At 35.8% G+C, this 12967-nt stretch overlaps 1 protein-coding gene and 1 long non-coding RNA gene across 10 annotated transcripts in view; one reads left to right on the top strand and one right to left on the bottom strand.

Annotated features, from left to right (window-relative positions):
- QKI (QKI, KH domain containing RNA binding) overlaps nt 1-12967 on the bottom strand; it is a 155095-nt gene that overhangs the window by 38651 nt on the left and 103477 nt on the right. The gene's annotated exons all lie outside the window — the stretch shown is intronic.
- LOC148224292 (uncharacterized) lies at nt 105-4823 on the top strand. The gene is made up of 2 exons (XR_015802297.1): nt 105-466; nt 3180-4823. It is a non-coding gene; the product is annotated as an uncharacterized LOC148224292 (long non-coding RNA).

Below are 12967 nucleotides of genomic sequence, written 5' to 3'. Positions count from 1 at the left end.
AGCAGGGATCTCTCCTCTAAACCCCGTAATTTACGAGTTTATTCAAACTCGCCAAATTGCTTTAAGTAAACGCCTCTTATATTTGAAAATTCCCATGGCAACTCATTTAGTTTGGCAGGAAGGCAGACCCAAATTCAATCCTTTTATCCTCCTGCTAAACCATTACAATGGTAATTCTGCTCTGACACTCTGAAGAGACTGCTAATTACTGTACTGGGTCCCCAGACAGATTCCCCATTCAGATTAAAATGGCTGTGCAGGCAGAGAACAGCACAACACCTTTGTGCACAGGAAGGGATGTACTCTCGCATTTCGGCTTTTTACCAGAGAGCCTCCAAGGCTGCAGAGACAAAGCATCTCCTATCCACTAAGTCATGCAGAACAAACACCGAGGAAGGCAAAAAGCCAAGGAATGACAGAGACGGAGACAACCGAGCCACTAACTTCAGTGTGCTGACTGCTGAAGGTACTTACTCACTTCTCAGATGGAATTAATTAATCTCGTTATTGCTATTATATACCGCATGTAATAGTCTAAAGTACAGATCAAGGCACTACATAAAACGCTACTGAGTACTGTGTCATTGTACCCCTTGTGCGAGAGCACACTGCCTGCCTGTCACAGGAATGTCTCAATTCTTGAAAAGCCACCCAGGCCCTTCTACAGCGTTATTTATTTTGCGAAGGGGACGTGCGGATTTTGTAGCAAAGCTTTCTTTCCCCCCCTGTCATTTTTAATCGAGAAAATGTGAAGGAAACTAATGACTGCACCCTTGCTCTTTTGCCCTAGCTGTTCCCTCTTTCATTGAAATGTAAACAGCAGCTCAATGCTGAAGAGAATAAACATTTGCTGTCTCTGGACTAACAGTGTATTGGAAAAGCCTAAAGCCTGGCTTAACTCATTCTTCTACAGCAAATGAAGATGGTGGTCTGTCCTCCCAAAAAATTAATTTTAGTCTGTTTTGGTCATACCACCATTTCTTTTGGAGCAAGAACACCCATTCCAAGTATTACAACTTTCCTTCCTTTCTCCACATAAAAACTTAGCAAAACTAGCAAAACAACTAAGTGTGCAAAAGTAAAACACATTCTTAAAAAGTTACTCAAAAGGGAAGGAAGTAAATTTTAAAATGTTAGAGATGAAGTAATGCATTTAATTTCAAAACATACCATCTGATTTCTCTTTTACTCTAAAGTGAGTAGCTTACACCTCATACTTGGTTTTTCAAAGTTTGACTTTAAATTGTGCATTAGTTTGATTCATAACATTTGAGAAAGTTAAGCTTTTACTTAAAAATTACTGAGATATTTTAAACCAACTGCATATTAGTTTTAAGAACAGATTTAGTTCTAAAATCCTATATGAAATGGCAAACAAGAAACCCAAAGACAATTTTATCACAAAACATTTCTAATGAAATGCAGCCATACTGCTAAAAACATCATTAAAATGTAGGCTGACTCATCTAACAAACCAGTTACATCTGGTCCAATTAGTGATGCAGTCTACAACTTCTACCAATGCAAAAGTAAAAAAACCAAAACAAAACCAAAAAACCAAAAAAAACCCTCAAAAAACCCCACAACAAAACAACAACCAAAGAACCAACATCACCACCACAAAAAAAAAAACCAACAACAATACAACAGCAACAATAACAAAAAAAATTCCCAACAACCAAACAAAACAATAAAAAAACCCCCAAATATATTGCTTCATCTGACTCCTACATGCACTTCAGTCATTGGTTTATAAGGATGCTGGTGAAGTCAGGACTAGTACCAAACAACAGGTACAACAATCTAACAATGTATTTTAATCTGAGATGTAAGAAGCATTTGAGATGAAACCATACCGATGCATTAATTATGCCTGCCCATATATTATACTTGCCAACTCTATTAATTTTTTAATTAAGTGCCTATTGGTGCTGTAGATAAGGTCCACATATCCCTGTAGAATATTCAAGGCATAACTACACTCCAGCATCTTACACTGCACATACAATGTATTAGTGTATTTCATATCTATCACCACCTATGCATATTAAATGCAGTATGGTCCCAAATACTCCATACAAATTCTACAGAAAAATGAGTGCCACTCCTGTTCTACCCCAAGAAGAGTTCAACATCAAATTTCAACTACGGAAGTACTGCTCATCTTCACTAAAATAAAAATTAGTGCTTGGTCTTATTACTAATACTTTAACAAGGATAAAAAAATAATTTTCGCTTTGGGGTGTCTGCTAATTTTTTCCAGGTTTAAAAGTGTACTGTACGCATGTATTTGGCAGTTTACAAATAGAAAGAAGCTCCTTTGCCTTACTGTGATGGTAAAAACACAGACTACCACTCATGCTTCTTTATCTTGCTTTGCTGTTTGAAAACAGTTAATCAGTCCAGCTGGACAGCATCTGCAATCTCTATATGACTTCATATTTTGGATTGTAGTAGGTTTGTTCTATGGCTTTTTTGGCTACCCCATGAGCCACCAGAAAACAACAAAAAATTTGGTTTTGCTTTGGTTTTGATTATGAAATTATTCAGTAAAAAGTTTCAAGTCACCCTTATTATCAACTGTACTCCCAGCTTTAAGCCTTTTGGAAGTTCCTATTTCAACTGCCTAAGACACAACAAACTGTCAGTCTTACTGGGGAGAGGAAGGATTGTCTCAAGAATACGAAAACCCAACTGGCTTATCTAAAGATAACCAGCAAATAGCACAGCAGAATTTTTTGTGCAAGTCAGTAAATAAAACTGTTGAGTGTGAGGTCTGGATGTTAACTTCAGAGGCCTAAGTGGCAGACTGGTTCATATAGGATTTTATTAATTCTTTTCCCAAAACATCTTTCAGAGAAGGCTGCAGGACTCAGCAAGGATTCAGAAACACCAGTTGCTATGCTTTGCTGAAAGCAATGTATTTTAAATGAGGCAACATGGAACAAATATTGTGGAAAGGTGGTGGTGGAGAGTTTACAGAAGCAGTTTTGGAAGTAGTTTCCTCTACTTCCAAAAGCAAGTGTGGATAGATTAATGAACCAAAGAACTGTTCTGGAGTAAGGTCATCACTACTGAGATGAGAAGCAATTTCACTTGCATCAGATCCTTCAGGATTTCAAGAGTCTCTCCAAGCAGGATGACACTCTGGGTTTAAAACATTTTTCTCCCTTTTGCAGAACTCATGTCTACAAAAAAAAGGACAGGAGAACCATGGTCTGACTAGCACCCCTAAGATGCTGCACTTGGAAAAGAAGAGCTCTGCACTAAGTACTTCTCATAGGAAGCAGAACTGTGACTTAAATCATCATCAGACCTATTTATACTTCTGAATCAGTGAACACTGACACAAGTGAAGGCATAGACACATGTATCAACCTCCCTTTTCCAAGAAACTATGTGGAAAAACTCTTAAACCCTGCTTTCTAGATGGTGCCTTTTTCTGTCTCTCTTAAATCTGGGCTGTGTGGCAGACAGGACAGATACTGTTCTCTGCCATAAATGCAACACATCCACATGCTTTTGAGAAAAACAAACTTTAATCACCAGAAACATGAAAATAATCTTGATAAAGTTAAGAGAGTATAGCCATAAACCTGAGGTCAAAGCCAGAAAAAGAACTGGTCTAATGAGTTAGACATATAAAGGATGCCACAGCAGTAAAGAGAAGGTAACTGTATAGAGAAGCACCGAAAAGATAATTTGAAAAAAAAATTATTTTCACCCAGAATCCACACGAAACCCTTATCTATATGCTTTCAATCTGTAATATTTACTTGTCTGGATTGGTAACATATGCCACTAATACTAATCTTTGAGAGCAATATGGACATGTTTAAAATAAAACTATCAAACTATTTTTTTTCTGAAATTATTACTTTTTTAAAAAAATCATAAATAACAGTCTGATATTCTAAAGACAAAACTTAATTTTTCTACTCTTTACATAAGCTTGTCTAGAAATTCATGCTGTTTGGAGAAGCCAAAATGTCACAAGTTTACTCTTCTTATGCTTCCCTGCTAATAAATTGTTTTAATTAAACAGGATTCTACTTGGACATTTCAGTGAAAGAAATTAAAGTGAAAAACAAAGCTTGTTTAAAAAAAAAACAAAAAAAACCAAAACACCAACAAACCAAAGTGATTGATATGAAAACACCAAAAGGACTAATTGCTTTCTTTTTCCCCTCATGACTTTACTACACAGACATCCATCAGACGGAGTTTGCTGAACCTAGAAAGAGAAGCCATGCCTTAAATTACAGGTGCTTTACCTTAAATGACATGGAATCATATATCTACTTTCCTAAGTTCCCCTGAACTTTAATATTCGGCTGAAAGCCTAAGTGTGATTCATATTTGAAGAAAACTGACTAAATTGAAATAAATAAAACCAGCACCTGAAGTATGTTGGGGATTATGTCTCAACTACATCATCATAGAAGTTGTCTTAGCGAAGATTTCTAAAGTTTCCAAGCCAATTTGAGACTTTTAGTGAAAATCAATTCCCAGATTTCAAACATAAACCACTGATGCACGCAATTGTGCATCTTTCAAGTTCCTAGAAGTAACCTGGAGTAAGACTTTTAGAAGAGTCTGTACACATCAGATGTACAAAGTACTACTAATCTTAATGGCATCTTGTTACTGAAGCCACATAGGATCTTTAAAAATATTCCTATAGACAGTAGTGAAAGAAACTATGATTTAAAAACTATTAACATTTGTATGTTGAAACTGCTACAAACAGATTACTTTTAAACGTTGTAAAATATATGGAATATAAAGCATGACATAATAAGAATAAATTGTGCTATTTGTCAGCTTTAGTGTCTTACATGCTTCACTTTATTTTCCAAGCACTGCAGAATGATGTACATGGAAACAAGGGATGACATGTTCTCATATGATACTGGCAGAGTTCCTTTAATGCTATCCAGTTGAGCAGGACTCCCATTTGATTCTGCACAACTGCTCATCTTCCCATTTACTTTGTAAGGAAGACAAGACAAATAATTTAATGCCTGGTTTATCTGTAGCACAAAGGCAATATAGCTGAAGATACATATATGTATAATGTTAAAAAGTTCCTCCATGCAAATATTTTGGCAATACACAGAATTTAGGTTTATGCAACATGCAACACACAAAAACATTTTGAATTCTAAACTGAAATAAATGAAACCACTTATTAGCACAACTTTTTATGAGCACCAAGAACCTTCAGAGTCTCCCCTGCAATCTCCAGTCCTATAGGATAATAAAAATGTTGCTCATTCTTCTGCCTCCAAGAATCACCTGCAAAACTACAGATTGCTACAAAAGAAAGAGCATTCCAGTAATGACCTCTCACATATTTATAATTAAGTAAACATTTACCTCTCAGAGTATTAAAAAACCAGTAAGGTATTCTCACCACATTTTATAGATGAAATAGTTAAGGTTTATTTAAAGTACCCTTGCTATCATAGAAGAAAACAAGTTCATATTCTATGATCTGATGTATTTTAAAAGTCTGATTTTTCAATGTTTATCTTTCTTGAATATGATTGACCTTCGGATCATTAAAAGTAAGAGATTTCCCTGAAGCTCTCCGCGCTGCTGAGTAATAAAGGATTTCTTGGAAGAATTCTCCACCATTCCACTAGGAGAGGAGTTGATACTGCAAGGATCACTAAGGGAGCTTCCCTCCACAGCACAACCAACTTCTCTGGAAATTAACCAATCATTTCAGAAATGACTACTGAAAGGCAGATACAGGCTTTGCTCTTGCAGGCATTAAGGAAAACCAGTGTTCTTCCCAACACTGTATCTATAGGCTATCTGTTCCAAATGCCAGGATACCATTAACTGACAAATGAGATTAGCACAGTATTACCATACATACTACAGTGGGTTTAAACCAGGAGAAATCCAGACACGCCTCTTAGCTCCCTTGGGCTTTCAAAACTTATCTCCCAGATAAAATGCGGGACTATACTCCTGCAAACAGCTTTTCTGCACAATACGTGAAGATCTTATTATTCAAAACATCTGATGTTGTTGACAGTAATGATTTTGACGGTTAATTCGAACAAAGTAAGCAAGCTTTACTTTAAAACTTTAAACTTTCCTTTAAGACCCTAGAAGCTACAGGTCTGCTCATTAAAAACTGAGACCTCCGACTAGCAGACAGAAAAATAAGGCCACCAGCTGTCTAACATAGCCAAAAGGCTGAGCAAGGAACTGGAATTGTCCACTGCCATCACCAGGGCACTCAAGTGCCCATGTGTACACTTGACAAATTTCCTCTCCACCTTCTAGCTCCATTTCACCTGATGGATCATTTGCTTGCTTTAGTACAACTGTATCAGTACAGTTACTACATCTGCCAAGAAAGGGTAGTCTAAGCTAAAATTCAGTTTTCAAACTAGGACAACAAGCTAGAGAATGAAGGAATCAAAAAGACTCTAAGATGAGGGCATAGCAATGCATGCAATTACATGACTGAAGATTATTCTTCATGAAAACTGCTTCAAATGATCATAGGACAGCCAACTCCAAATGGTGGTTTTGGTGCTTTGATTTTTTCAGTCTCGTGAAAAAGGATTTGTAATGTAATATACAATTTTGGAGGCTGTAGCAAAGTATCTATCAAAGGCTGGAATTATTTATTTATAAATAAAGCAGCTGAAATTCTTAGTATCTACAGCTGTGTTTGGTAAAATAGAGAACCTCACATCTTCCAATCCATGTATAAAAAGCTGCAGTATCAAAGGACTGGATATAATGCTGGAGACCTCTGACTTCATTCGATTTGCTGGTGTTGAAATTTCCTTCTATCCAGTATTTCCAAATGATTTGGAATATAACACATTTCACTTTACAACAAAAGTTGAAAGTGATGAACAAAATTTACTACATACACAGATGTTGTGAAAACATTAAAAATTAGCTAATAATGGCAATACTGAAAATATAGAAGGCAATGCTGTTTTCATTAAGCTATCCCTGTTAAAAAAGTAAGTTTGAAAACAAGGTAGAGCTTTTAAAATACTTATTGAAATACAGAAGATATAAGAAAAAATTATAAAACCATACCATTTCCAACAACACACAAGAAATATAGTATACTACTTGATGGAATCTTAAATACTTTTCCTTATTAACTGTTTTCCAAGCAATGCAATTTTCCAGTAAGATCTCATCTAATCACTTTCCAGGATGGTTTACCACTCTCCAATTTAATATAAAGTATGTTACAAATGGCCTAGTCCAAAATAATAATAAGTTATTTAACATAATCAGCTCCAATCTCTTATATCATGTCCACCTATGTTTATCCTGCTTTAACAGTATCCATAACATTCCTGTATCAAAGTTTTAGCCTATAAACAATTTATGAAAGAAAAAGAAAGCACATTACTCCTCCACTGAAAGCTCAAGTATTTCTGTACTGTTTAAAAATAGAAACACTTAAGTTTTGTATTGCATAGTAGGTGAAAAACCCTTGGCACTTTTCCACAGGTCAGAATTTTCTGTCTGACGTCAAAATAGCACAGTGTAGAGCAACTAGATGACTGTAAATCATCAGTCAGCATTAAATTACAGATGTCTGTATGACAAACTTTACTTTTGTGTAATTAGAAACCTAGATTTCAAAACTAACACTGACAAGAAAGAACGCTTTAAATGGCTGGAAAAGGGAAATGTTTATTGGTTACTTGATTTTTGTTTCACACAAAAATCTTTGCAATTGCTAAGACCCTTCCAGAAACCACTCCAAGCTGACTCATACATGAAGTGATTTGACCTCCTTAATATAATCTGGTTAGTGTGTTAAAATGTGTTAAACGTGTAAAATGTGTTAAAAGGGCAGTGTAACAAATCCCTACTCTTTATACTACATCTCCCCAGGAAACACAATTCTACAATTGAGATTTCAAAAAAGAAAATCAACCAACCAAAACCAAACTGTAACTAGAAATGAAGGATTTGTCATCATCTTCATTAACACGACCAGATAAGGAGAATCGCAGCTTAATCATCTGCTTTTTGAGTAAGTGGAGAAATACTTTAACAAGATTTTATGTAAAGATCCCAACTTACATGTTCTGTTCCAGGACCGTCCACAGAAAAAGAACAAAAGTATGGAAGAAGAAATAAAAATAAGGAAAACTGACTCGAGGAAGCACTGGGAAAACAGCCAAGACTAAAGGAAGCAAATTATAAAAATGGGATGAAAAATTAAGAAGAAGTTACAGGTACCACAAAACAAATTACCAGACAGGTCAATATTATTTCTTTCTTCCATAACTGTGTCTACCGAAAATCCAAACAGATTAGGCACATTTCTGGAAGACACACAAAACCCACCCAGAACCTAATTAGAGCTCCTAATCAATGCATAATCCTGCTTTGGAAGGGCATGTCCCTACTGAGTTTCAGGCAACAGAGCGTCTTTGTTTCTCTTTGAGAAAAGACTATTTTCTAAGCTTCCCAAGGTCTTTTCCAAAAACTAGATCCACTATTTCTCAAATTATACATTTGTAATACTTGAAATAAATGAGGATGGTGGAGAAGAAAAAGGAGAAAAGAGAGAGGTATGCAACAGTAACTGTATGTAGGCACAACTAACAAATTTCCTTGGGTTCTAGAAGCCATCAAAGCTGTCCAGGAGAAGATTCAGAGTAAATACCCGGACTAAGGTGCTTGGAAATAAATGCTGCAGATGCTTCTTTCTTGCATTAGTATAAGAAAAGTCTAGATGGAACAGGAATCCCTAAGAACTGCCAAGTTATAAGCTAATAAAACTAGACATATTTATATCATTATATCTGAACACGGCAATATGTCCAAATTTGTAAAACGATCAACTGAAATATGTGAGGGCACAGATGTATCATGTACTTAGCATTTAATTATTTGTCAACTTTCTGAAAACAGAAAGTTGAAAATAAATTTATAATCACAATATAAACAGCACATTTTGTATCTCTTTTCAAAATTCTTCTCAGCACAGAATCACCGAATGATTGGGCTTGGAAGGGACCTCAAGACACAATCTAATCTTCATCCAGAGTAGGTTCCAGGTGGGTTTTGAATACCTCCCGAGAAGGAGACTACATAATCTCTCTGGGCAGCCTGTTCTGGTGCTCTGTCACCCTGAACAATATTCTCATGAAAAATTCTAATTTTCTTCTCTGTATAAGACAATCATTTCAGGAGAGTTGACAAATTTAACAAAATTTGAACAAAATTTAGATTTTACATTTACCTCAATTCAGCTGAAAATCATCAAGATATCTTGTAGTAAATATGGTCTCAAAAAAACCATTTCCATTCAACTGGTATTATTTTGGTAATGAACCACTGGTCTACAGAGTTTCCACCACAGTACACAATGATGGAGAGTGCTACTTTTCACTTGCAGCTGGCCCAAAATTATTTTGTTAATACCAATGTGAACATAGAAATTGGAACACTGCAGTGACATATCAAGTACAACATGTAAACACTTCTTATGTGAACTGGTATAAGAAATTCTTGTTCCCATTTTTAAAACTCAGACTTGCATGACAGTAAATACTTTCAGGGAAATAAGACTATTAAAATGAATAGCAGAATTTACTTAAGGACTGCTCAACATAACTCTCATAAATCTTTATTCAATTTGTGAAGAAGCTACTGAAATTACCAGTACTAGACATACTGGACAGTGGAACACAAAAAGAGGAACACTTTACAGTCCTCTTGTTTTTCACTGCCATAATCAGAAATTCACTGCAGCAGGACATTTTACTCTCATGCTATTTGCAGGTCAACATATTCACTTGCAGTTCTACAGAAATTTATTTAAGGGTGGTCTGCTGCAGTACCATTTTTCCCTGTCTGCCTTCTGCCATGCCATCAATTCTGTCAGTGCTAAGCCAGGCCTGACTCCATAGCAAGTCATCCAGTGAGGTCCAGCTCCCACTAAATGGACTCACCACACTGTCAGATGAAGGCCAGGGCTTTCTGATGCAGAACAGGAAGCAGGAAGAGCAAATCCATGAAGGAATGGCAGGACTGCAGCAGCCCTCAGTTCATACAGTCATGGAAACATTAAGCCCTCTTCGTGATACTAAAAATAAGGCACTATCACCTCTCCCCCACATGAAAAAGTTTACCATGTTATTATCTAGCAGTCAGTGCCAAGACACTTGGCTGCTTCGCTGCCCTTTGTACAGCCCTTCCTGTCTGATCATTCACCCTGAGAGACTCCCATCGGAACTGACAAAACACACACAACGCAGGAATTTCCTAAAATGCTTTTAAGACAGCAGTGTCCTTTTTCTGCTACTGTACCACTTATTAATTTCATTACTTGAACTTGAATTACTTGAATAAGCAGCAAACAGTGGATTGCACAGCATGACCAGCATTTCAACAGGGAAACTATACAAGACAGCACTATATTCTCACTTGTGAAAGCAAAAATGTAAAACCAACACACCGTGCAGGAATGAATTAGAAAGAGCTATTCAAAGAAGTCAAACTTGCATGCCGAATTTATTGTGGCTTTTTAGATGGCTAATAAAAAAATGAAATCTCCTACTATCTTTCAAATGTCAAGCTTTTGCTAATCTTAATTACAGAACAACAAATTATGTACAGCATTATTATAGTAACTATATTCTTTTTTTAACTAAGGCTAAAGCACGGTTAAACATTCTTAAACTTCTTCCTCTGCCTTTTGCAATGGAATTCACAGCACACAAAGTCCCCAGGGTAAGAATTAAGATATCCTTCAGTTTACTATAAGTAGCTGAACATATACCATAAGGAAAATTTACAACCACACTTAAAAGGAAGATATTAGAAATTCACTTTAACTAATAAACAGGCCCCACGTCATTACACTTGCTGAAAGCAGTCTTTTAGAAAGAAATGCTTTTAGCTTATTCAGCTGAAAAATAAACCACTCTACCAATACTATTGCCCCCTCATAATATGCTCTCCTGTTATATAAAGATGTGTTGTATATAGGTGTAACTAGAAACAGAAATACCATCAAAATAACATCTCTAGGAACAGGGACTAAACAGAAGAACAGTTAGTGAATGAGTAGGTATCAAGCACCACTATAAAAGATGCTCCCATCTGTAAAAATCATGCCATATACAGCACATTTACTTTCTCATACAGCTAAATTTAAAGATATTCAAGAACTGAAAAGTCTAAAATCACTATTACAGGCAAGATCCAGACACAGGAGCAAAATGAAACAAACTTCTACTGAAACATTATCTCCTACCCATTAAAACTGTAAAATTCTACAAAGTGGTGGCAAATGAGATACAAAGCTTGACAGGGAGCATCACTGAATAATTCTGTGTTGTAGCTGTCTTCCAAGAAGATGGAGGTAGCAACCAAGTAAAACTACAGCAGCCCCAACATATGAAAAGCAATAAAAAATCTGAACAACACTGACTCCAGACCAACTTAGAATAGCTAAGTAGATATCAGAAATACGATCTTTTCCTCAGAAAGGAAACATTTGGAATCAAAAGAAAAAAAAGAGGTAAAAAGTACTGTCTGAAATTTGAATTCTGTCATATGTGCCTCATCCTTTACTAAGGCAGTATAAATGTGAATTAGTAATTAAACAAGACCGGGCCATCTGTAAAATGCAAGGAATATCCAGATAAACTCATTCAGCTAGAAACATTTACTCAACATTTCTTAGAACATGCAGAAGGCCTAACATTTCTGGCAGAGGAGTTCAGCCCTAGAGCCCAGGAGCTCCAAGGACAACTTCAAACCCTTGATGGCGTTTGGTATGCTATACTTCATTATTGTGTGTGCCCCCTAACTGGGTTCTGAGCTTTTCCTCTGTTCTGCAGTGAACAATCAATCCCGAGCACCTTTTGCCTTTCCTTTGCAAGAGAACCACCCACCCTCACTTCACTCATGCAAATAACAAACAACTCTCAAAGCTCCCACAATAAAGAGAGATCAATGATCTGGAAGATGCACTTCAGAAGGAGGCATAAGGAGAGTACAACTTGATGTGATCCCAAAAATCTGCAGTCTGCTTTATTAATTCTGCTTTTTTTGAAGAAAAACATGAAAGAAGTAATACTGTATGATCTTGCAGGTGTAGATAAATACCAGTATCTCACTGAACTATGGGAAGAGTAGAGGAATTAATCCTATGGAACTTGAAGTACAGCCAAAAATTTTTTTAAACTGCTTCATACTTAAGAAATGTAAATTAAATACAAATGAGTAATAATGAAAAAAAAAAAAAAAGTTGGCCTTTCTCGTCAAGAAGAAAAAAAATGGCTTGTTCAGCCAGTCTTCCTCAAGTTGTGCTTTTCAGTTCTAAAGATAAACTACTTGACTATATCACTATCTTGGTAAAATGCAAGAGCAAGTGAAAAGATAAAATATTAATTCACATCCACAAGGAAAAAAAATCGCTAATGATCTAGATTCATAAATGTAAGAAACACACTTTAGTACTGAAATAGTCTCCGTTCACCCAAGTACATTCAAATAGAAATCCACTTTAATAAATGGGCCTATTTCTGCACTGTTGCTAGAAAATGTAATTAGGCTTTTTAACATCTTGAGTGCAAAAATAACTGATCATTTCAAAAAATTAGCAACTAATTTCCATCTCTGAATACTAGAACACTAACACGTTTCTGAAATTTATCTCATAAACCCCAAGCATTGTCACATTGTATGGCAAGAATGAAAAGTCTTCTCTCCTATGTAGTCTCAAATTTTAATCAAGCTGGACAGTGACAGAATAGAAATACATAATTTTTTCCCATTTTAATCCTTTGACATTTATCTGAAAAACATTAATAGTTGAAGGTATTCTACCACATGAAAGGGAATTATACTTTTTCTATTCTTACTTTTTAGAGTATCTTTGGAATCTTCCAACATCCACAGTTTTACTCATACTGTTATAATTCACTAGAGTTTTCCTTAT

This window comes from Sturnus vulgaris, chromosome 3, assembly GCF_052056855.1.
Source record: "Sturnus vulgaris isolate bStuVul1 chromosome 3, bStuVul1.hap1, whole genome shotgun sequence".
NCBI lineage: Eukaryota > Metazoa > Chordata > Aves > Passeriformes > Sturnidae > Sturnus > Sturnus vulgaris.
Note: the sequence above shows the minus strand (reverse complement) of the source record. Positions and strands in the feature narration are given on the sequence as shown.